Source organism: Lissotriton helveticus, chromosome 6, assembly GCF_964261635.1.
Source record: "Lissotriton helveticus chromosome 6, aLisHel1.1, whole genome shotgun sequence".
NCBI classification, from domain to species: domain Eukaryota; kingdom Metazoa; phylum Chordata; class Amphibia; order Caudata; family Salamandridae; genus Lissotriton; species Lissotriton helveticus.
The window spans coordinates 155,336,463-155,361,566 of NC_136067.1; the positions used below are offsets into that span (position 1 = coordinate 155,336,463).

Sequence of the window (25,104 nt, forward strand, 5' to 3'; positions counted from 1 at the left end):
GATCGAAGAGCTCCATGCAGCCATGCTCCAGCTCTTCAGATCCATGCCAACTCCCTCTGGCGTGCTTTTGGGCCCCAAGGAGCTGTTAGGCCTTCCACATGTAGTTCCGCCTGCGGGTCCACTGTCCACCAGTTGGGCCCTTCAAGCCTGTTAGATGCCTCTGACTTCAGTCTGCAACCTGCCCCTGGTGCCACTGCTATACCTGTCCCTAGCACTTTGATGCCGGACAAAGAGCTACCCATAGAACTGTCTGACTCAGAGACCGCTCCCTTCCTACCTTGCCCAACACCACGTACGACAACTGTGGAGGCACTGCTTGCTCTTCCAACTCCACAGGGAAGACAACACACCTTTCATTTTTTGGCACTGATTCAGATAATGATTATGATGTGGATGATTAGCTCGCTCATCCCTATCATGATGAGAGTTGGTATGATGACTTGTAGGAGACTACTGGTCTTGATATCTCCCATGAAACAGGCCTTCTCTCGCCCCCTGGACTAGCCACAAGTAACTCTGTGTCTTGCGCTGTGGTAATGCATTGGCTGGCTGACATCCTTGACCTCTAGCTCCCCACCTTGGAGGTAAAGACTAATGTATTGACAAAAATTCTCTAGCCAGGGCAATGATCTTTTGAGCCCCTCCTGCAATTTAACAAGTCCTTAACAGACACCTTATTGGAGGCATAGGCCAAACCTTGCTCATATTCACCAGCCAACCTCCAAATTGTGTGATTCCATGGCCCTGCTGGGTGCGATTCCGCTTTTCTATCCCAGCATCCCTCCGCTGAAAGTTTGGTGTTGCAGGCATCCACAAGACAAATCTCAACACTTTCCCAACCACTCCTCCAGACAAGAGTCTAAACGTTTGTGGGGGGTTGCTAGTAAAGAGTAGCAAGGTATTTCTTTCAGTTGGTTTGCAGTATACAGATGTGCCTAACTTCCCATCTTGTATCTGTGTGAGTAAATTTTGGTACTTTGTTACTCTATACTAGTTACCACCCGTGAGGTCTATATGATGGTTTGCCATATGTACAAATCCTACGTATTTGTAGAAATGTAGAAATGGCGCAAGAGCTACTTTTGTGAAGCAGCCATTTTGCCGTTGAACTAGGAAGGTTTGCACTCCAGTCTTTTTCACGCACTATCCACTTCGCACCATGGCGTCTTTCATGTTTGTTTTCTATTTCGACACTCCTGATTTCTCCCTGATGTGGAGAGTGCACACTCTAGCCTTTTTCATGCACTGAACGCTTTGCATCATGGCATCGTCGGTGTTTATACTCCACTTAAGGTTTTCCTAAACCACATGAATTCCCGAGCTTCTGTGATGGCACTATACCTGTGAGTGTACAAATTGTTCCCTTCCTTTATTGCTTGTCCTATTTAGGCAGCAATCATAATTCCTGTGCTCCTTTTGTCCTGAGGATGTCGTAATAAATTGTAAAAGTGTGAAATGCCGTCGATAAATATCCAGCTGAAAAAGACACTCATTTTGCAATGATATGCATATGAACTCTTTGATCTATTTATTTTCATGCACAATACTGGATTGTTTTATTTATTACATTTTGTTCCGATATCCGTCTGGAATCCTTTTTGAGGGGTGTTTTTCACTTTATTACTGTTGAAGTGTTGCACAAAAACTCCACACATGGCCTCTAAGTTACGCCTCACTGCTTTATGCCAAGCTAGGGTTAATCACAGGTTAATTTAGGGTTGGCTTGTGCCTCACCCTGCCAAGGATTGGCGTTGCTGTTTGACCAAGGCTCACACCCCAGTCTACCAACAACCCAATTTCTCACAATTACCAATTCCAAGTACCATCTTATTGCATCAGATCTGCACCAAGAAGTTTTATGAAAAGTGTTGTTATAGTGGCTGCAAATCTGAGATGAGATGTGAAACATGTATAAGCATATCACTAAGGCTCCTCAATCCTTTTGTGGCTCCCACAGACCTCGTGGAAACCAAGGCCAGAGGTCTATCCAGTCCGCCCAATCCTAGAGCGACATAAGTAAGGCTCAGGCCAATTTGGAATTTTGTTTTGTTCTATATGCCTCACTAATCGATATTGGGCACTTTTAATCATTATTAACATAAACTTGACTTTTCTCTGCCATATATCTTTTTTTATTGTGACAATCATCGACACTTTTTAAGGTTGATTTTATAAACATAAAGTTTGGACAAATGGGTGCTTCAGATTGTTCAGTGGGGTTATGCGCTATGCTTTACTTAAACCCCACCACCCGTCACACCATCCTCAGATCGGCTGACAGAGGACCACCTTTCGTTCTTGCGATAGGAAATACATGGTTCTTTTAGCTAAAAGAGCCATTGAGAGGGTGCAGACATCTGAAGTTGGTCGTGGTTTCTATGCCTGCTACTTTGTGGTGCCAACAAAGGATGGAGGACTTTGTCCTATTCGTGATCTACGCCCTTTCCACTACTTCCTGCTAAAAAAAGTAAAAGTAAAAAATGCTCGCTCTTGCTCAGGTCCTGTCTGCTCTGGATCCCAGAGACTGGAGGGTAACGTTGGACTTGCAGGACACATATTTCCATATTCTCATCCTGCCAGCCCACAGACATTACCTGCGGTTCATGGGGGGTCATGAGCATTTCCAATTTCCTGTGCTCCCTTTCTGCCTTACCAGAGCCCCTCAGCTGTTTACGAAAGTGGTGGCAATAATCCCAGAGGTTCCAGTCTTCCACTACCTCAATGTCTGACTGGTGAAAACAAGTTCACATCACGCAGGCACCTCCCACCTCCTGACAACAGGGATCCTCCTGCATTTGCTCGGATTCTCTATCAATGTGTCAAAGTCGCACCTGACTTCATCTCAGATGCTCACTTTCATCTGAGCAATTCTGGACACAGTGCAGGGTATTCAAGCTATGATACTGATGTTTTAACCTCTATCCTGGATTTCGGTGGTACTCTTTCTGAGGCTGCTGGACCTCATGGCCTTCTTTTGGTAAAGCATACCCATTGGCTTATGTGAGTTCTGCAGTGGGACTTGAAGTTCCAGTGGATTCATTACCAGGTCCTGGTCCTTATAATGGAGGGATCTGCAAAAGACCTGCACTGGTGGCTAAGGAAGCGCTATTGGGTCATCAGTAAGCCCCTATCTCTGCCCGTGCAGAACTCACAGTGATTACAGATGCTTCACTCCTGGGTTGGGGTGGCCATCTGGTAGAGGTGGAAATCATAGGAATATGGTCTCAGGCAGAGTCTCAGCTCCACATCAACATATTGGACTTGGGAGCAATACGCTTAGCATTGAAAGCCTTCCTTCCACCCATCAAGGTAGGGCTGGTGCAGGTGTTCAGGGATAACACCACTGCCCTATCGTACTGCACAAGCAGGGCAGGGTGGGGTTCTGGACCCTGTGCCTCTGGGCGTGGCTGGAATGTCAAGACATTTTCCTGGTTGCAGAAAATCTGGTAGGATCTCCGAACACCTTGGCTGACAAACTCAGCCATTGATGCCTCATGGATCACAAATAGTGTCTTCACCCGTAGGTGGTGCAAGGTCCCTTCCATGATTGGAGAGAAGCTTGGTTAGATCTGCCAATCAATGTCAGAAAATCTGTGCTTTGGAGTTTGCAAAGTGTCTCTTGCTATGAGATGCATTTTGTCTCAAGGGGGGCTTAGAACTCCTGTGCGCCTTCCTGCTGACCCTGCTCCTGCCCTTATTTCTCAAGAAGATCAGAACCGATCAGGCTCAAAGCATGTTAGTGGGCGCGGAGAGTATGGTATCTCGAATTCCTGAGCATGAGTCTCGTTTCTCTGATCAAGCTTCCTCTTGAGGAAGCTCTCCTGTCGTCACAGCAGCAGTACAGGGTTCTGCAACTGAACTTGTATACTCTCCACCTACATGGGTGGAGATTAAGTAGCGACAGCTGAAAGTTTTCAATCTGCATCCTGAAGTATGTGATATCATTTTAGGAGCCAGGTGTGCCTTGACAAAGACTATATACACCTGCCGATGGGACACGTTTGTGGCTTGGTGTGCTGCCAATTTGATTCATCCTCGATCTGTACCCTTATCCAAAGTTGCATTGTCCCTCGAGCAGCAAGGCCTTGCTTGGGACAAAGTTAAAGGGCACTTTTGAGCCATCTCTGCTTTATTGCAGTTTCCGAATCAACCCTCTCTGTTCGACACTCTTTTCTTGAAAGGTTTATAACAGATGTCCCACCCTTCACCTTTCATTATGCCTCAGTGCTACCTTCATTTAGAACTAACCTTTTTGAGGTGTTCACCTCTAGATCCTTTGCAAAGCTGTACTCTCAGATTGCTCACCAACAGTTTTTTAGTGGCTATTACAACTGCCAGAACGGTTAGGGAACAGCAGGCGCTCTCAGTCAACCCTATGTATAACATTTTCTTTCCAGACAAACAGGTCCTTTAGACCCGAGCCTCCTTCCTCCCCAAAGTGTTGACACCTTTTCATGTTGGCCAGAACACCACACTACTGACCAAAGATATCTGGAAGGATGAATAGCTTTTAATTGGGTTTGCTAGAGCAAAGAAAGGGAAAGCAGTGCAAAAAGAGAACCATCTCCACGTGGATTGTACTCTGCAGCAAAATCTGTGACGCACAAGAAGCAATCCCCTGAGTGCTTGTGAGCTCACTCCACCAGAGCCAAAGCTGTGATCACTTTGCTAGCTCACTGTGTCCCAATCCTGGACATCTATCAGGCAGCCTTGTGGGCATCACTGCATGTGTTTGCCAAACAGTTCTGTGTCAACAGTCATGCCACCTGCCGGCGCGCAAGAAGACCGCTCAGAAACCTTTCCAGGTCCAGTCTGATGCCTGGGGAATATTCTAAGGTAAGGAATCTGCAGCTACATAGATTCTCTACCAGATAAGGCACCACCAAATGTTATTCTTCAAGCACAGTGCTCACATTAGAGAGTTATGATTCATTATTAATGCGAGTTATGCTTCTATTAAGGTGCATTTGTCTCCCAGCTCCACTTACCTGAGAGGGCCATGGATTGAATGCTTTATAATACCAGTTCTTACAAATTATTTGGGAGGACAAAACGATTGTACCCTTCATTAAATATTTCAGCTCCTAATCTAAACCTAGATGAAGTTATATCAAGTCCATTTTAGTCCATGCATTTAGCAAAATTTAAGAATTTAACATTAAAGGCAGCCTTTTAATAGCTTAACATCTTTCGAATGGCGAGCTAAATATAGGTTAAATTAATCAATTGTCCAAAAACATAAAATGAGGGCAAGCCCAATACTCATCCTATAGATGGCAACTACCTTTCATGTTGCTCAAACTTTCAGTTGCTGTTCTTTATTTAATATCCAACACCAGCAGAAACAGTGATGCATAATCCAAATGATTGAAGTGCTACAATGTATTATGTAAAAGAAACACAATTAGTTTAAGACAGGCACCATAATGTTTTGTAGCACAATCTTAAGACTAGAAAGAGATCGTTTTTGGAAAAGGTTATGATATCGTTAGCTGGGAAACTATTAGAAATGAAGCAGTGGGCACATTCTACAAGGAAGAAATGGATACTTTGCTATACATTACAAATATAATAGCAAATGATGTTTGTCTTCAGCAGATACTTTTATAAAACATTATTGTTTAGATTTTCTGACCCAACAGATACCTTTACAAAACATCATTGTTTAGATAATCTGTCCCTGGAGGAAGCTCAAGTGGGACATTTGTTCTTTCCACACTTGTTTGACACTACTCACCCCTCAACCCATCTCCTTATTGTGGTGATAACTGGTCTTTCTGATAGATACTACTAACCAGATGTTCCTCATATTGTAAAATTACTCCAGATTTCAGACTGGATCAGGAAACTTTAAAAGCAGTACTCCTGTGCACTGGATAATGGTGTTGTGTGGTTCCACACAAAAATTGTTAGTCTCTGGAAGTGACGAGCGGAGTCACATAGCACCACCCATGCACTCTGACATTAGTTCTGTTTATTCAGTGCCTCTAGCCACTGATCTAGAGCTTCTCTCTAGTCTTTTGACTGTTACTTTTTCACTAATTCTCCAGTGTGCAAGGGAAAATGTCACACCTAAACAACCAGCTTTAACCATGTAGTAACTGGTGTGCCCAGATGTCTGTGACAGACCCTCAAAAACTCTTTGTGGGGCCTGGGGTCAGAGCATGACTCAAAGGCCTGCCATTACTGCATCAGGTGAACTCGAAGGCCATACGGTAACTTGAGGCCAAACATTACTTCGGCAAATACAAGAGGATTCCACTTATCAACATGTTTAAGTCAAAAGGAAGTTCCCATTCCCCATTCCCACCTCAGAAGTTCATAATGTATAAAGTCTTTGAATAAGTCAAGAAAAAGCACAAGACGTGGAAGCTGGAATCTGCCTCTTCTGGCCATTCTCAGACTCCTCGAGAAAGATTGTGATTCATCAACGTGGCTCCGTATATCCTTTGGAGCTAATTACTAGATTCCTGGCAAAAACCTAAATTTTCAGGTCGGTCTGCAACATAGCTACAAGTAGCGGCCTTCAGAGAGGCCATGCTGTATATTTTTGGCACTTTATGGGCTCCCTCTGGGGAGCATTCAGGCCCAAGGTATGCGCAGTAGCCTCCAGTCAGACGGTCGTCGGCGGGTTCATCCTCTACGCCTACTGTGCCCATTGGCCCCGTGTTGGGTTCAGCACTGGCTCCAGTGCTGACTTCAGTTCCAGCACCATCCCAGATGTGATTCCTTTTGCATCAGCGCGACCCCACTGCCTATAGTGAACAGCCTATAGTACCATCTGACTCTGAGCAGAATCCACTACAACCTCTATCAAAATCGTGGTTGGTTCAGACCAGCATGCATCTATTGGCGACCATTCAGATTCTGATACCTTGCCCTTACCACATGGTAGGGCCCAGACTTTACACTGTCTTTGCAGCACTAACTCAAACAATGAAAACTCCGAGGAGGGAGATGACTGTCTTCCTCACTATGAGGAAGGCTAATATGAAGAACTTCAGGATGCCCTGGCCTGGATACTTACATAGATAGTGACCTTGTGTCCCCCCTGGTCCTGCCAAAGCGGAAAGCGCCTCTTTAGCTGTTGTTATGCGAAGGGCGGCAGAAGTTCTAGATTTACAGCTACCAATCATACAAGTAAAGACTTATATATTAAAGGAAATACTTCAACCTGTTCAGGCTCCGACAGGGTCACTGTTTGATAAGGCCCTTACGGGTACTCTTATATTTTAATTTGTATTTATTGTTAAACAATAAGCATATGAAGAGAGCAAATCATCAGCTGGCATAGCGTCAACATTCAGCCACTGTCTGCTGTATGTGCAACTTATAACAAGAAACCTTCCCTCAAACCTCCCTCCCAATCCTGCCCTCCCACTCCATAGGTGCCCGTTAAACTAATGGTTTGAGGCATATGAGCTGCAGATTGTACACTTAGCATTAGATCGCCACCTGGTGTTGGACTCGGATGATTGCAGGTTGTTGTCTTCTTGGAAGAAGTCTTTGTTTGTCCCGAGATAGGTGACTCCTCCCTTGGACAATACTGCGCATGGGCATCGGCTCCATCCTTAGATTGTTTTTTTCCGCCACAGGGTTCGGATGAAAGTTTCTCCGCTCCGGCTAGAAAACGACTTTTCTGCAATTTCGAAGTGCAGAACTTCCTCAAACTTCTACAAACTACCTTCGACATCGACCATAAGACTTTTCGACGCCATCGTTTCCATTCCGGTCATCGAAGTGGGCCGTCAGGCCTATCGACGCCGTGCGGCCTACACCACATGGAAAGAACTCTGTTCAAAAGATGCCCGGTATGTCAAGCAAAGTTTCCACATAGCGACCACCACGAGGTCTGCAACCTCTGTCTATCGCAGGAACACGACGAGTCGACCTGCACAGCTTGTGCATCCTTCCGATCGAAGAAAACTATCCGGGATCAGAGGGCCCGTCGACACGAGATGAAGAGATCAGCTCCAGCACCGGAAGATATTTTCGACGACGAGGTTCCTCTCGTACCCTAAGAAGACTCACCTGATCTACAGATCGTATCAGAGGCAGACGACTCAGATGACTCCATTCCATCGGGTCAGCGCGTGAGTACTACTGCCCCTGCACCACATACACTGCCCAAACAGAAGGCAATGGTCAGCACTCCGCCCAAAGGGCCCAGTCGAGACCGAACACCTACTTCGAAAGCCCCGCCTTCGAGCTTGGCTCAGAAGAAATTAACTACGCCTTCCAGTGCCTCGACACCGAGCAAGCCTATTCCATCCGCACCGAAAAATAAAGATGCCTCAGCACCGAAGCCTAAACACCCTTCAGCTCCGAAGACAAAAATAGTATTAACACCGAAACCGAACACTGTTCCGGTACCGAAACCGAAAGAAGCACCGGCTCCGAAGCCGTCCACGTCTACACCTTGGGTGCCGAAAACCATAAAGCAAGATTCCGAGGTGTCCAAATCCTCGAACATGCCTAAAAAGCCAAAAACGACACCTTCGGCACCGAAAACTACGCCACTTGACATTATAACACCTAACAAGGCTAAAGAAACCAAACCAACTCCGCCGGCACCGAAAAAATCGACGCCCAAGAAGGTTGTACAGGAGGAAGAACTTTTTCGACCAGATCCTCGACAAAAGAAGATATACATAGACCCAAATACAGGTCATGTAGGCGCTACTCCTCTCAAGAAGAGACCAGCAGATACACCACCCACACCTGTGGTTCCTGCCAAGAAAAAGGACTGTGCAACTTCTCCTATGCACCCTCCCTCTCCTACACCTCCCTCTTCTCCTGTTTCCCCTCACATATCACCTCAAATCTCTCCTGTCCATTCTCCATTATCATCACATTCGCCTCAACACAATACTGATAAATATGATTTGGGTGGAGGGGAAGGTATAGAAGAACCTGATTCATACCCTGTACAGGAGGGTGTGTGGAACTTTCCAAACACTAAAAATGTGTCTATATGGGACTTTACAAACCCCCAAAACATGCCTGTTATTCCTGAGCCACAATCATACCCATCAAAACCTTCCCCTCCAGAGGATACCATTGGATTTGGTCATCTGTTAAACAGAGCTGCTGTATACCATGGATTCCCCATGCATTCAGATGACATTGAGGAAGATTTTCTCTTAGATACCTTTGAGCAGTCCCAGCGTTCTGCTCAAATTCTTCCTATGATTAAAGGGGTAATCAAACATGCTCCAGAGGTATTTAAAGACCCTGTACGCACTAGAATATTGAACCCCAGAATTGAGAAAAAATATAGACCCGCGCCCTCAGATCCAGTCTATAATAAAGGACACCTACCACTAGACTCATTAGTTGTGTCCAATGCTAGAAAGAGGGCTAATTCTCAAACTTCTGGCGAAGCACCCCCACCTGACAAGGAATCCAAATTAATCAATGCGTCAGGTAAAAGAATAGCTGCGCAGGCTTCCAACATATGGTGCATAGCAAATACACAAGCCCTCCTCTCTCGTTACGATAGGGCTCATTATGATCAATTAGAGAAACTACTTGAGCACCTACCAGATCAGTATAAAGATCAAGCTACTGACCTCATACAAGAAGGCAAGCTAATATCCAATGCCTCAATAAAATGCGCACTAGATGTCGCAGACACAGCATCTAGAGCTGTAAATACCAGTGTCATACTTAGGAGACATGCGTGGTTACGCATTTCAGGGTTTAAACAAGAAGTGCAAACCACCATTTTAAACCAGCCATTTAATCAGAACCAATTATTTGGCCCAGAAGTAGACAATACACTAGAAAAAATGAAAAAAGACTCGGACACTGCCAAGTCTATGGGGGCTTTACAGTCCACACAATCTTGAGGCTCCTTTCGTCGCTCCTACAGAGGAGGCTCCAAACAAACTGGAGCAGACACTACCACATCTTTCAAGTCCCAAACATCCTCTAACAAGGGATATTATAGAGGAGGATACTGAGGCAATAATACCAAAGGAAGAGGTCGCGGTAACAACAAAAATCGATCTGCTTCCACCACTAAACAATGACTTCCCTCCGCTCCCGCCACAGCATTCCACTCCTGTAGGGGGCAGACTAACACAGTTCCTGCCTGTCTGGAACTTCATTACAACAGACAAGTGGGTAAGACAGATTATCCAACATGGCTACTGCCTAGAACTTACAGCAACCCCTCCACACATACCTCCCAGGCAGCGTCCAATGTCTACAGACCATCTAACTCTGCTCCAACAAGAAGTTCTATCACTTCTACAAAAAGACGCTATTCAAATAGTTCCTTTACAAGAACAAGGAACAGGGGTTTATTCGCTGTACTTTCTAATTCCCAAGAAGGACGGGACACTAAGGCCCATTCTCGACCTCAGGCCCCTCAACCATTACATACAATCAGATCATTTTCATATGATCACTCTACAACAAGGGTTTCCACTGCTGCACAAGGCGATTTCCTTACAACACTAGATCTAAAGGACGCCTATTTCCATATCCCCATACATCCTGCTCACAGAAAGTATCTAAGGTTTGTACTAGAAGGACAACACTATCAGTTCAAAGTCCTTCCATTCGGAGTGACAACAGCACCGCGAGTATTCAATAAGTGCCTAGCAGTGGTAGCAGAACACCTCAGGAGACAACAAATACACGTCTTCCCTTATCTAGACGATTGGCTCATAAAAGCCAAGTCATTCAATCAGTGTGTCCAACACACTCATCAGACAATTCAAACGTTGCACGACTTAGGGTTCACGATAAACTACACCAAGTCACACCTGCAGCCTTCGCATGTATACCAGAATCTGGGAGCTACAATAGACACGTCTACAGCCCTAGCATATCCCAGTCCAGCCAGGATACAGAGCATTCAAGCCTTAGTCACCGCCTTTCAACACCAACCGTCTCTGCAAGCCAGGGTGTTCATGAGGCTAATAGGCATGATGGCATCTTGCATCTTCATAGTACCACACGCAAGATTGCAAATGCGCCCATTACAGGAGTGCTTAGCACAACAGTGGAACCAAGCTCAAGGTCAACTAACAGACCTGGTGTTGGTGGACAGCCGCACACATCGCTCTCTGCAGTGGTGGAACACTAAAAACTTGGCAAAAGGGTGGTCTTTCCTCGAGCCTGTTCCAAAAGTAGTGCTCACAACAGACGCATCCCTCACAGGATGGGGAGCCCATCTCTTACATCACACAACTTAGGGTCAATGGAACAATAAAAAAAAAACTGTTCCATATCAACCATCAAGAGCTGCTAGCAATATTCTTAGCACTCAAGACTTTTCAACTTCAAGTACAAAACAAGGCTGTCTTAATCCGTATGGACAATATGACAACCATGTACTATATACAAAAACAGGGGGGGACACACTCTCTGCAACTGTCCCAGCTCGCACAGAACATTTGGAAATGGGCCATTCCTCAAAACATACATCTGGTAACGGAACACCTTCCAGCGGTTCACAATCAGATAGCAGATCTGTTAAGTCGGCAGTCACAACAGATTCACGAATGGGAACTACATCCACAAGTTCTTCAACCATTCTTCAAAAGGTGGGGTCATCCACACATAGATCTGTTTGCAACCAACGAAAATGCAAAATGCCCAGCCTTCGCCGCCAGGTTTCCACACCCACTGTCCGAAGGCAATGCGATATGGATGAACTGGTCAGGCAGATTTGCGTACGCTTTTCCGCCTCTCCCACTGATTCCATTGGTGGTGCGCAAGCTCACACAACAGTCTCTCAAACTGATCCTGGTGGCTCCCACATGGGCACGACAACCATAGTTCACCACACTGTTAGAACTACCTCTAGTTCCACACCAAAAGTTACAACTAACACATCCCTGTTAACACAGAACCATGGAGAAATCAGACACCCAGACCCGAACCAACTGAATTTGGCGATCTGGCTCCTGAAGTCTTAGAGTTTGGTTATCTAAACCTACCACCAGACTGTATGAACATTATTAAAGAGGCTAGGAAACCCACTACCATAGCGTGTTACGCCGCTGAATGGAAAAGATTCGCAATATATTGCAAAAATAATCAAATTGATGCCCTGGATACTTCCATCCAAAATATCATTTGTTACCTTTTACATCTACAAAGGTCTAATTTGGCGTAGTCTTCCATACGCCAGCACCTTGCAGCAATTGCAGCCTATTTACAAAACAGGCAACATCTGTCTCTCTTCAGAGTCCCTGCAATTAAAGCGTTTATGGAAGGATTAAAAAGAATAATCCCACCCAGGTTACCACCTTCCCCTGTGCAGAACTTAAATATTGTCCTTACAAGACTCATGGGACCCCCTTTTGAGCCTCTACATAAATGTGAACTGCAGTTCCTAACATGGAAAACTGCTTTCCTCGTTGCCATTACCTCTCTCAGAAGAGTAAGTGAGATACAAGCTTTCACTATACAAGAACCATTTTTTCAAATACATCCTAACAAAGTGGTTCTTAGATCTAATCCAAAATTTCTTCCAAAAGTCATCACTCCTTTTCACCTAAACCAGTCCGTAGAGTTACCGGTGTCTTTCCAAAACCCAGATTCTGTAGCGGAAAGAGCTTTACATACATTAGATGGTAAAAGAGCTCTCTTGTACTATATGGATAGAACTAAATCCTTTCGGAAAACAAAACAACTGTTTGTCGCTTTCTCTCCTCCACACAAAGGCAACCCCATCTCTAAAGGCGGTATTGCGAGGTGGATTGTAAAGTGTATACAAATATGCTATATAAAAGCTAAACGTACATTAACAGTTCCTCCTAGAGTGCACTCCACTCGCAAACTAGGAGCCTCTATGGCTTTCTTAGGAAACATACCCCTGGAGGACATATGTAAAGCAGCAACATGGTCTACACCACACACCTTCACTAAACACTATTCTGTTGATGTGCAACCCAAGCAGCAAGCTGCAGTAGGCCAAGCTGTCCTTAAAACTCTATTTCAAACCACTGCAATGGATACAAGCTTTTATTTGTTGTGTTTTTGGTATTGGTCGCACATTTGCCTGCCATGTGCCAGGACGCCCCTTAGCTGGGGCAGCTGTGCGCAATACAAATGTGCGTAACATAACATAACAAGCGACCACCGCTAGGGGAGACACTGCTGCACATTCGATGCTAAGTGTACAATCTGCCGCTCATATGCCTTGAACGGAAAATGCTACTTACCAGTATGCATCTGTTCTTGGCATGTAGAGCTGCAGAGTTGTACACGCCCTCCCGCCTCCCCGGGACTCGTATCCGTTCCAGTTTTCATCTTACTTAAATGCACACGCATGGACATTCCTTTCTCTTTACTTCTACTGACTCCATAATTTCCCATCATGGCGAAAAACAATCTAAGGATGGAGCCGATGCCCATGCGCAGTATTGTCCAAGGGAGGAGTCACCTATCTCGGGACTAACAAAGACTTCTTCCAAGAAGACAACAACCTGCAATCATCCGAGCCCAACACCAGGTGGCGATCCAATGCTAAGTGTACAAATCTGCAGCTGTACATGCCAAGAACAGATGCATACTGGTAAGTAGCATTTTTCTTACCTCCATGGACTTATAGCGTGTATTCCTTCAGAGGTTAACCTCGGATGAGTTATGCTGGTGGCTCAGTCAAGCGCAACAATTTTAGATATCTAGAGCAGGTGAGCTCTGTGAATTCCTGGGAAAGAAGTGTAATAAACGGTTGCCAGATCTCCCGGAATGTGTCACCTTGTAGCTTGAATGTCAATGAGAGCTTCTCCATCCCCAGTAAATGCTCAATTCAGTGGAGCCAGGTCTGACTAGTCGGGACCCTGTCTGTACCAGAGAAGGCCAATATTGATTGATGTGCCACCCTCAACGCAAGTGCGACATGTTTGCCCCTTTTGGATTTAAGGGGGTAAGTCAGCAGGTTGGGGAGGGCCAACATATGAAGGAAATCGGGGAAGCTGAATGATAAATGTGTATCAATATCTGACAAAATTTCCTCCCAGAATCGAGTCAGTCTGGGGCACTCCCAGAGAATGTGCACTAGTGTCCCCGGGGAGTCGCAGCATCTCCAACACCTGTCTCCCCGTTTGGGGCTCCCTCTATGAAGAGGTTAAATACCAGTATGTTCCGATTTTTGTCGCTGTTTCTATACTGGATGCATTATATTCTGTATGTTGCGCCCAATAATAAATATCTTGCCATTCCCTTAGGGATAGTTGACGTTCCCGTTCCCTCCTCAATTGTGGGGGGGGTTTTGAGTCTAGTTCCTCGCCCCTCAAGATATTATATAGGTTGGAAATAAGGCATCTGTCTGATTCCTTGCTAAGAAGCCACCTCTCAAATTTAGTCAGGTGTCTCTGCTCAGACCGCCGCACCTCCGGTTGCATCAACCAGGGCCTAATCTGGGTATACCGGAACCTCTCTCCCTCAATGATTGCATAGTCGGCGCTCAGGATATCGAACTGTATGGGACCTTCTTCATCAAAGAAATGGCCTATCGACCTGCATCCCAGCTTCTGCCACGCACTGAACACAACGCAGTTCATTCCCTGAGTGAAGTCCTGATTCTCCACCACCTAAGGATGGGCGCAGTAATCGCGGATAGGTAGAGGTTGGTAGGGCGGTGGAACTGCTCAAGAAGGGGATCTTCCACAAGGTTGTTCCCGCTAACACCCTGTTCATAAACAGCCACCCCTTTTCTGATTCCTGGTGCAACCATTCTACTAGAAACCTGTCATTAAGCTGAATCAGACTACACCCTTTTAACCAAGTCCCTGTAGTTAAGTGCCAAGACCTCCTGAATGGTCGGTGTGAGTTTGATACCCAAATACGAGATAGAGCCCCGCTCCATTGGATTGAAAAGACCTGGTTGAGATACTCCTTATTTTCTAGTGAGACCCTTAGGTTCAATGCCTGTGAGTTGGTGAGATTAATTTGGAATCCTGAGTCTGCCTCAAACCTCCTTACCTCCTCTAAAAAAAAACCTGGTAGGGCCTCTCAGGGGTTATCCAGGGAAACAATGACATAATCCTCTCCCCCAAAGCATTTCCCTGTAGCCCTTGGGTCATCTCAGACCCTCTTCACGAGCGACTCCATTTAGAGCACAACTAAGAATGGGGATAAGGGACATCCCTGCCGTGTTTCACGTCTAATTGGGAAGCTCTCTGAGCATCTACCATCGACCCTTAGAGAAGCCCTCAGCCCCCTGTATCCACTCAGCACTCACGATCATCACCGATCCCCTAACCCAAAGCATTTCAATGTAATGCAGGCTGTTTTGTAAGTGCTTCTACCTTCAATGGGGAGCCATTTAAGGGTTTTAAGGGCAGGGGATATGTGGTTGAATCGCTTGCAGTCTGAGGTAAGCATAGCTGCAAGGTTAAGCACAGATTTAAGAGGTGCTAGGTGGATCTTGGGAATTCCGGTGAGAATGGTATTGCCATAGTCGATGCGCGAAAGAACAAGGGATTGGACTGCTAGTATGAAATCATCGATAGGGATGAAGGGCTTGATTTTCTTAAGGTGGCGGAGAGTGAAGAGTTCTCCTTTGGCAGAATTATTGATGTGTACCTTGAGGGTTAGGAGGTTGTCAAGGGAGATCCCTAGTGATTTGACTGAGGAGGACAAAGATAAGGAGCAGTGGAGGGCGTTAAGGTCAGAGATCCAATTCTGAATGGGGAGCTGGTTATTTTTAGGGGGGAAAAGAATAATTTCAGTTTTTTTATGGTTGAGTTTGAGGTGGTTACTGTGGAACCAGGATTGAATCTTGAAGAGTGTTGTTGAGGTGAAGGATTTCAGCATGAGTTTTAATCTTCTAATAGAGTTGGGTGTCGTCAGCATAGAGATGGTAGTTGATCCCGGCTTGTTTAAGAATGAGTGTGAGGGGTTCCATGAAAAGGTTAAAGAGAGTGGGAGAGAGGATGGATCCTTGCGGAACTCCTAAGGAGATGAAGGTAGGGTTAGATAGGCAATTTTGAATTTTGATTTGTTGAGAGCGGTGTTGTAGGTATGAGACAAACCATTTGTGTGTCGTACCATTCAGGCCGAATCGATCTCTAAGAACATTTAGTAGAGCAGAGTGGTTAACAGTATCAAACGCTGCAGAGAGATCAAGGAGGATCAGCAGGCTAGATTCACCATTGTCAAATGAGTGGTGGATGTCGTCAACAATGTTTAGCATGGCGGTTTCAGTGCTGCATCCTTTCCTAAAGCCAGATTGGAAGGGGTCTAGTAAGTTAAAGTGTTCAATGTGTCTCTCTAGTTGGAGAAGGACACATTTTTCCAGGGCTTTAGAAAGAAGGGGAAGGTTGGAGATGGGACGAAGGTTATTGAGGTCGTTTGGGTCTGCCAAAGGGTTTTTGATAATGGGGGTGATTTGGCCTAGTTGCAATGAAGTGGGGACACAGCCGGTGGCAAGGGAGCTGTTGATAATAGAGGTCCAGGAAGGGGTGATGATGTGTTTGAGGTTTTGGACAAGTTTGGAGGGGAGAGGGTCTTTGGTGTGGGAGGAAGGCTTGAGTTTGGAAATGATGTTAAAGACGTCTCTTTCAGTGACTGGCTGGAAGTTAAGCCACGTGGCATTATTTTTAGTAAGAGAGTTAGGATGATTGGAGTCCAGGAAATTGGAGGGCAAGGGGGGGTGAGGGAGATCAGAGTTTTGATGGGCAGAAGTGGGTGTAGGGGGAGTTATGGTGGAGGGTGGGATATTAAGAGAGATGTTCGGATTGGTGGGAGGGATCACAGTAGAGAGGAAGGATTGTTCAATTAGTTTGATTTTGTCTGAAAAAAAGAGAGCTATTTCTTCACATCTAGTCGTCGAGGCCAGTGGGACAGGGGGAGCGGAAGCAGTTTGATTGCGCACAATGTTGAATAGTTCTCTTGGCCAATTCTGAGCTCGATCTAGTTGTGACCCGAAGAAGGAAGTTTTTTGTCTAAAGATGTGTTTTTTGTAGGACACTCTAGCAAGTCTGAGGCGGGTCAGGTTAGAAGGAGAGGGGTGCTGTCTCCATAATCTTTCAGTCAGTCGGAGTCTACGTCTTTCATTATTTAGGTCTGTGTTAAACCATGATTTGGAGGGGATATTTCTTTGTTTTTTGAGTTTGAGAGGGGCAAGAAGGTCAAGGGTAGCAGTGACAGCTTTGTTATATTGTTCGGTTAGTTCATTCGTGTTAAGGGAGGGAGGGATAGCGAGAAGCTGGGCATGAAGTTTGGATTCAAGTAAGTCGGGAGGGATATGACTGAGATTTCTGATCAGTTTCATGGGTTTAATAGTTTTGGAAGGAGGGGGAGAGGCAGAGGTGGTTATGGAGAACAGGATAAGGTGATGGTCGGACCAGTCAATGGGAATGATGTTAGATAGGAGGGCTAGATCTTTGCTGGTTATGATAGCGTCAAGGGTGGCTCCTTTGGAATGGGTTGGTGACTGACAGATTTGTTTGAGGTCATTAATTTCGAGAAGGTCGGAGAGGAGGGAGATTAAGGGATCTTTAGTATCATTCCAATGGAGGTTAAAGTCTCCCAGGAAGATGTTTTTAGATTTGGAAATTGAGGATTGGGTAAGGAGGTTAGATAGCTCCTCAATGAATGGGTAGTGATTTCCAGGCGGATTATATATATTGTGAAGGCGGATGGTGGGGGAACCCTGTATTTTAAGTTCGGCTACGAGGTATTCAAAGGAGGCATATTCGGCGTTATTGATAAGGGAGAGCTGTAGTTCGTCTTTAAAGAAGATAGCTACACCACCGCCTTTTGGGATGGGTCTATCTTTCCTAATGATGGAGTAGCCCGGGTTGAGAGTATGTCAAGAATGCTTGTAGAGTGATCATTAAGCCAGGATTCTGTAAGGAACGCAATGTCGATGGATTTGCTAAGGATGGTTTCAGAGATTTCTATGGCATGTTGGGCAGCGGAGCGGCAGTTAACAAGCATGCAGGTGAGGGGTTTGGGAGTGGGTTTGGGAGATGGGAGGGCATGGATGGAGGTGAGATGAGGAGGGGGTCTAGGTGAGACAGGTGAAAGGGGAATACGACTAGTCCCCAATATGACGGGGATGTTTGAGAAGGGGGGAGGCGTGTTCATGGTTGATGAGTATGGAGGGTAGGAATTTTGAAGGTCGGAGATCTCCCGGTGAGAGAGGGTGCAAGTGGTGCGGAGTGGTCTTTGAGCCCGGCAAAGCAAGGGAGTTGTTTTCCACGGTTTGGAGGTGGTGGGGTTTATTAGACCAGGGCTAGCAGTCTTTCTTCGGGGAGGGGGATCGCTGGATTTGAGGTTGAGGAAATCGTTCCTAAGACGAGAGAGATCTCTGGTAAGAGTGGAGATGTTAAGTTCGATGTTGCGAAGGGAGTTTGAGATAAGAGTGAGGGGGTAAATAGAGTGTGGGGGGGAGGAGGACAAATGGGGTTCGGAGTTAGCTGCAGAGGGGGGTCTGCTCTGAGGAGGCAGTGAGCAGATGCAGGCAGGAGGCCTGTTCTGAGGAGGGGATGAGCCGAGGCAGGCAGGAGAGCAGGGAGGGCTGTAGTTAAAAGGGAGAAGGAGTGGCATGTCGGGGTAGAGGGGAGATGAGACCTCTGTGGAAGAGAAGTTTGGAGATAGCAAGGAGGTACAGTTGCGGATTGGTGTAGGAGTGAGGGGGGGGATAATGGGAAGAGTATAGTTCAGGGAGGGAGAGGATGAGTTGGGAGAAGACATATACCTATGTCTAACATTATCTCTGGACACACATGCATCTATAAGTCACTCCTATGGCAGGCCTTAACAATCCTGAAGGCAGAGTGCTTGGTTTTATGTGAGATGGTGCTCTAGCATGAGCTGAGCCTGTCTGCAGCTTTCGGAACCATGTCCTTATAGCTGTTCCAGGATATTGCCATACCATATACTCTTAAGTGCATTATGAACCTCTCGGTTAAATGCTATCTTTGGTTTGGCTTTATCAAAACATGTCGTGTAAGGTGTCATACGCTTTGGAATACTACCCCCTCACCAATTCTGGCGACGGGGGTAGCATTCCACCCTTCTAGAGGGAGAAGACATGTTACTTTCCTTAATTCCGGTTAAAGTTAACCAGAGCCTCAGCATCACAAAATGGATGCTGCTGCCACAGACACAAGTCTGACCTCCTGCTGCTGGGAGCCCTTCCAGCGAGGGAGGCTTGGACAGTAGGTTTCCTGTCACAGGGAGGTGCTAGCACCACCCCAGACAGGAGATCGTGGATTGGGGCAGGGAGGGATGAATGAAACGAGACACTGCCTGTGGCACACAAGGTGTCCCATGCATAGTCCTGTTCAAACCGGTGCTGGGGCACTCCAGCCCCAGCTCTGGCACAAAACTGGACAACGGGAAAGGGGTGTAACCACCCCCTTCCTGGATCCCACCCATAGGAGGGACCTAGCAGGTAATTCAGCCCCTTGATTTGGAATAAAGGTAGGAGTTGTGTCCTTAGACTTTACATAATCCTGACTGAAACTCTGATACGAAACTCTGGACCCTTCGACATCCTACTCGACGTAGAAGACTGAAGAATCTCCCCTGTGGTCAAGGAGTGATCACCCTGTGCAAGCAGGCACCATCAAGCGCTCAACGGTTTGCTTTGTTGTTGCTCCCGCCGGAGCTCGAACGACAGAGCCTGACAAGACCCGGACTTCCAGACATCCGACAGCCCGATCCACAGCCACAGCAAAGCTGAGACCCGTGGAGGCGACGAGAGACGTGGGACCGGCCTCTTGGAAATCCAGCGAAGTGCTTTCTGTGCAGCTCCTGAGGCACCCTCGAAGCTGTGCATTGGGGATTGAGAAGCCCCTGCCCCGAGCATCCTTTGCACCGAAGATCACCTCTCCACACTCACCGAGTTCTGCGTGGGGTCCTTTTGCATTTTCCTGCTCGACGCGTCTGTCCGGTCACTTGCCTATTGGCTAGTGGCCTCTGCGACGACGAACCTTTGATTTTCCAACGCTGGTCTGGTTGCTCCAGACTGGCCCTTGCTCCCCTGAAAAGGAGCAGCCCATCAGACCTTGCTGGTCTGATCCAGAAGCCATCTTCGATTCCTGCGTGGGTTGCATTTGCCAAGGCCTGTTGACTCCGAATCGAGAACCGACAGCGAGAGCCTTTGTGGGACAGTCCGTGTCCAGCTCCTGGTCGTCGACGACACCTCCTGGTCCACGTGGCAGCGGAGACAAGCTTCACGACATCACCTGATTGCAACCCGACATCGCCTGGTTCCTTCCTGGTCACTGGCTAGTGACCAAGACTCTGTCCCCTCTGCTTTTAGGTACTCTACATCTTCGATCCACCTTTGGATCCAACCGGACTCTTCTCTCCTGGTCGCCTGCAGCATCTTTTCTCCATGGCTCCATAGAACTCCACGACAAAACCCAACACACTTTGACACCTATGCACCCGCGTCCTGTGGGTGAGGTAACTCGATACTGCGGTGCTCCTGTAAAGGTTTATATCCCTAGTGTCCTAGTTTTAAGTGGTTAAGTTCTAGTCCAGTCGGAAGACTTCCAAATCTGCAACTTTCTAACTTTACGCACCCATTGACTTCTATAGGTGCACGCGTGTGCATTTAGACACTGCACTCGCATCCTGTGGGCCTCCTACTTCCTAACTGCTGTTAGTCCAGTGTTATTTTTGAAAAAAGGGGCCAGCAAGGGATTTCGTTTAAAATTCACAATATCAGCACAAAAGGACTCAGATTAGATAGAGTACCTCACTACCATCGGTTAGTGGCTGAATGTAATTACTCTAATACAGATCAAAAATGTTACCACACTAACATAATGATATGAAGGAATGCAAAAACCAGGTAGTAGTTTCAAAAGATTATTATTTTCTTTGGAAAGAATAAATTCAGTCAATAAAAACAGGGTACAGTAAAATGCATTTGAGATATAGAAGGAGTAACGTGTGTGCTCCAAACTAAAATCACAAAACTAAAATCACAAAACAAGTCTAAACTGCTAGTAAATGATAATACAATGATTTCAAATCAATACAAGGAAATCAATGATGACTGGTAAGTAGTGAGCAGGATTAGACTTAGTGTGGTAAAATTTTTGATCTGTATTAGAGTGCTGATATTGTGAATTTTAAACGAAATCCCTTGCTGGCCCCTTTTTTCAAAAATATCATTTGCCCAAGCCCGCAAGGGTATATTGGGTTGCTCACCCTTTCTATAAAGCGTTAGTCCAGTGTAGCCCCAGCGATTCCCAAGGCCCTAGGCCTTACCATTGTTCGTGACGTGGTTCTTATACCACTATTTTAGTATATGGGTTTACGGGCCACCAGGGCCTATCCATATTTGTGCAACTTTTGTATGTTATATTAAGTTACTTGTTATACGCTTGTGCTCCTGTGCTCATAAAGAGTTAAGGGGATCTATTTAGAAATAAATACATATATATTTTGAATATATAACCTGTGTGGTGTCTTTTCATTTGGTATTAAAAGGTTTGCATATGGTAAAACAGCTGGCTTCACATGCCCTCTTGAGTTTAGCCTAAGACTGCTTTTGTCCATGCTACCACTAGGATAGCTGGTCTATAAGGTTGACTTTACAACCATCACCATAAGGGTTGTTTGGACTGGTGCAAGGTGCTCACTAGAATAGTGAACATCATATACCAGGCCAACTTCTCACAACCAGTACCTCCAGTTCTTCCGCTGATGGTCAAGTCGCCCTACTCGTTCAGCCCCTCCACCACAAACCGGGCTATCCGTCTTGGAAGCCCATTGGCTTCATGAGCATGTCCTTGACGCAGACACCATCCGCTCCATACTGCTGGGACCTCTGGTGGGGGGGATGGGGTGGAATGTAAGAGTATTCCTGTGTTGGACCAGCACCTGCACACACTCCTCTGAGTCCTGTGACTCTTCTGTCTTGCCTCTGGCTATGACTGTACTACGTCCACTCCACCTCCGCGCTTGATGCAACTGTCCGGTGCTGGTAAGATCAGCCTCCACTGATGGGGGACCCAGTGTTTCTCACTGTCTGCAGTTGGTGGGCCAAAGACATCTCCACCACAGCTGCCTAAGACCTGCCCAGCACCCTTTTTATTTGGCTCTCCTTTCGCCTCTCCTGTGGCCAGCGGTCCACGCCTGCCGACCACGCCTAGAGTCTGGCAGTGTTCGTTCACCAGTGTTAGGCCCTTCGCTCCTGTTGCCTCCTTTGAGCCAGCCGCAGGCTTCAGCTCAGGACGTTGTCATTGGTGCTGGTCTGCACACTTTCCGCTCTAGGGCTCACTACCCTTTCAGATCGACCCTGGTAAGTCTCTTCCCTCTGGCCTCTGGGTTGCTCCTTCTTGCTAGCTCTCCATACCAAGGTGGTGACCCCTCCCCCATTGTGTGCTTTCAGCTGCTGATGCATCTTCTGCCGTTCTGGGGGCCATCCAACTCACCCAGAACTCATGGTCTCCCTCAGGTCCCACAGCTGTTTGCTTTTGTAGCTAACCCCCACAGAGGAGGGGGATCCTCTGCCAGAATCAGGGCCTTCGCCGAAGGTTCCGTGTCTCTGCCTCCAGGGTCCGTCGCCTTGTAATCGCCCCCTCCGCAAGTCACAGTAATACCCCTCGCTCACCGCACCGTCTGTGCTAGTGGAAATCACTTGTTCTGGAGCGAGGTTCCTCCATTCGGGTCCTGGGAGCTTCTGCATGCAGGATCCTGTCACCACATAGGCCTCCTCGCCGCCGGGACCACTTCCACTCGGACCGCCACAACCTCTCCGCAGCCAGTGATGGCCTGCCCAGCTCTGTTGCCGGTTAGAATCAAGGTGGTCAGCCCACCACCTCTCCGCAGATCGACAGCGGCAGTACCCAGCTCCCTTGCTGATCCGTTAGGACGTCTCTCCCGGGGGTCTGAGCCTCGTCTTACTCTCAAGACTCGGCCACACTAGGCGTGTCCGGGCAGGGCACCACATTTTCCTGTACCGGGCCCAGGCCGGCCTCTCCTTTCTTTACGCCAGGAAAGCTGTTGGGGTCGCACTCACTCTGCCTGGGGTCCAGCCCCTCCCCTGTGCCCCGCCGGTAACGTGCTCTGCTCAGGTAAGCCTTTAACGGGGCAGCGGGGAGGCCTCGGTGTGGCAGAGATGGAAAGACACATCTTACTACACCGCCATCTTGGCCATGCCCCTCTTACAGGTACTCTTCAAGTCATTTTGTCAAAACCTTGTTGGCCCCACCAGTTAACAGGCTGGTTGCACTGCACCATTGTCCTGCAGCTGTGGACCCAGCCTTTCTTGCTCAGCACCCAATGCCAAAGATCCTTGTGGTACAGTTGACTACCAACAAAATGAATTTCAGTGCTTTTCCCACTACTCTAACTGATCATGAAGCAAAAGGAATAGAGACATTTGGAAAATGGATTTGTCATCTAAAAGCTTGGCTCGGAGGTCTGTGAATACCAGTTGTCTTCTGACCACTATTCTCATGCCCTTTGGGACACTGTGGTACAAAAGGGGAGGTGATGGACGGAGCATCTGAACCAATCAAACACTCACACCCAGTCAACAGATCTGGGTTTAATCCATCACCGTTCTTTAGCCCACTCTGCCACCCCAGTTCAGACATGGCCATATGCAAATCAGTCTAAGGCCAGGTTACTCTGAACCTGCACCTCGGCTGACTCCGCTCCTCCCAGATTTTCCAGGAGCTGGAGCGACCTCCTCTCTGTAGGAGAGTGGGGTCTCCAATCCTATGGTCACCCCAGATTTTTGCTTTTTGCTTCACTGGTTTACGACTTTCCCTGGCTGTGGGCCTGCTAATCAGACCCACAGCCTAGCTGTTCTCTCTCTAAATTCACAACCATGTACTTTAGGTGCATTTACCAATTGGTACTGGGCCACCTTATCAGTCCCTGTACTCAAGGCATAGGTATACCCAGGGCCTACCAGGAGCTGAAGCATGTATTATGCCACCCCTGGCTGGCCATCTAAATCTGACACAACTGGCTGCATGACAGCTGGGGCAAGGTGGTGTAAACACCCTTTGCTGTAGATATAGTATACCTATATCTAACCCTAAAATGGACACACATATTCCTATCAGTCACTCCCATGGAATGCCTTATCAATCCTGAAGGCAGAATGCTTGGAATTATGTGAGATGGTGCTCTGGCATGAGCTGAGCCCGTTTGCAGCTTGCGGAACTAAGTCCTAATAGCTCTTCCATGATAACGCTATACCATATACTCTTGAGTGCATTATCTACCTCGCGGTTAAATGCTAACTCTGGTATAACATTATCAAAACATGTCGAGTAAGGTGTCATACGATTTGGAATACTACCCCCTCGCCAATTCTGGCGACGGGGGTAGCATTCCAACCTTCTAGAGGGGCCCGATATGTATGTAACTGTGAACCCCGGTTAAAGTTAACTCGAGCCTCAGCATCACAAAATGGATGCTGCCACCACAGACACAAGTCTGACCTCCTGCTGCTGGGAGTCCTTCCAGCGAGGATGGCTTGGACAAAGGGTTTCCTGCCTTGGGAGGTGCTAGCACCACCCCAGACAGGATTTTGTGTATTGGGGAGGATAGGCCTGAAAGGAATGAGACATGCCTGGGGCACACAAGGTGCCCTGTGCATACACCGGTTCAAACCAGTTGCTGGGGCATCCCAGCCCCAGCTCTGGCGGGAAACCGGACAAAGGATAGGGGGTGTAGCCACCCTCCTTCCTGGTCCCACCCAGGGGAGGGACCTAGTCAGTAGGTCAGCCCCCTTTAGGAGAATAAAGGTAGGAGCTGGTCCCATTCCAAATTAGATTATCCTGAACTATTCAACAAGAAGAAACTCTGGCCTTCGATGTTCTGCTCCACAGAAGACTGAAGAATCTCCCTTGTGAGCAAGGAGTGTCCACCCTGCAACTGCAGGCACCATCAAGCGTCCAGCGGCTTCACTTTGTCGTCTTCCCTCGAGGATCCAGACTTCAGAGCCCGACGAGAACCGGATTCCCAGACCTCTCCGACCTCAACTCACATCTGCAGCAAAGCTGAGACCCGTGGGTGCGACGAGACACGTGGGACCAGCCATCTTGAACGAACCTGCACTTCGCTTCCAGCACGACTCCCGAGGTAAACTCAACCAAGTGCTTTGGGGATTGAGAAGTCCCAGCCCCGAGCAGCCCCTGCACCGAA

At 47.2% G+C, this 25,104-nt stretch overlaps 1 protein-coding gene across 2 annotated transcripts in view; it reads left to right on the plus strand.

Moving 5' to 3' along the window:
• Positions 1-25,104, plus strand: part of LBR (lamin B receptor) — a 616,153-nt gene that overhangs the window by 458,679 nt on the left and 132,370 nt on the right. The gene's annotated exons all lie outside the window — the stretch shown is intronic.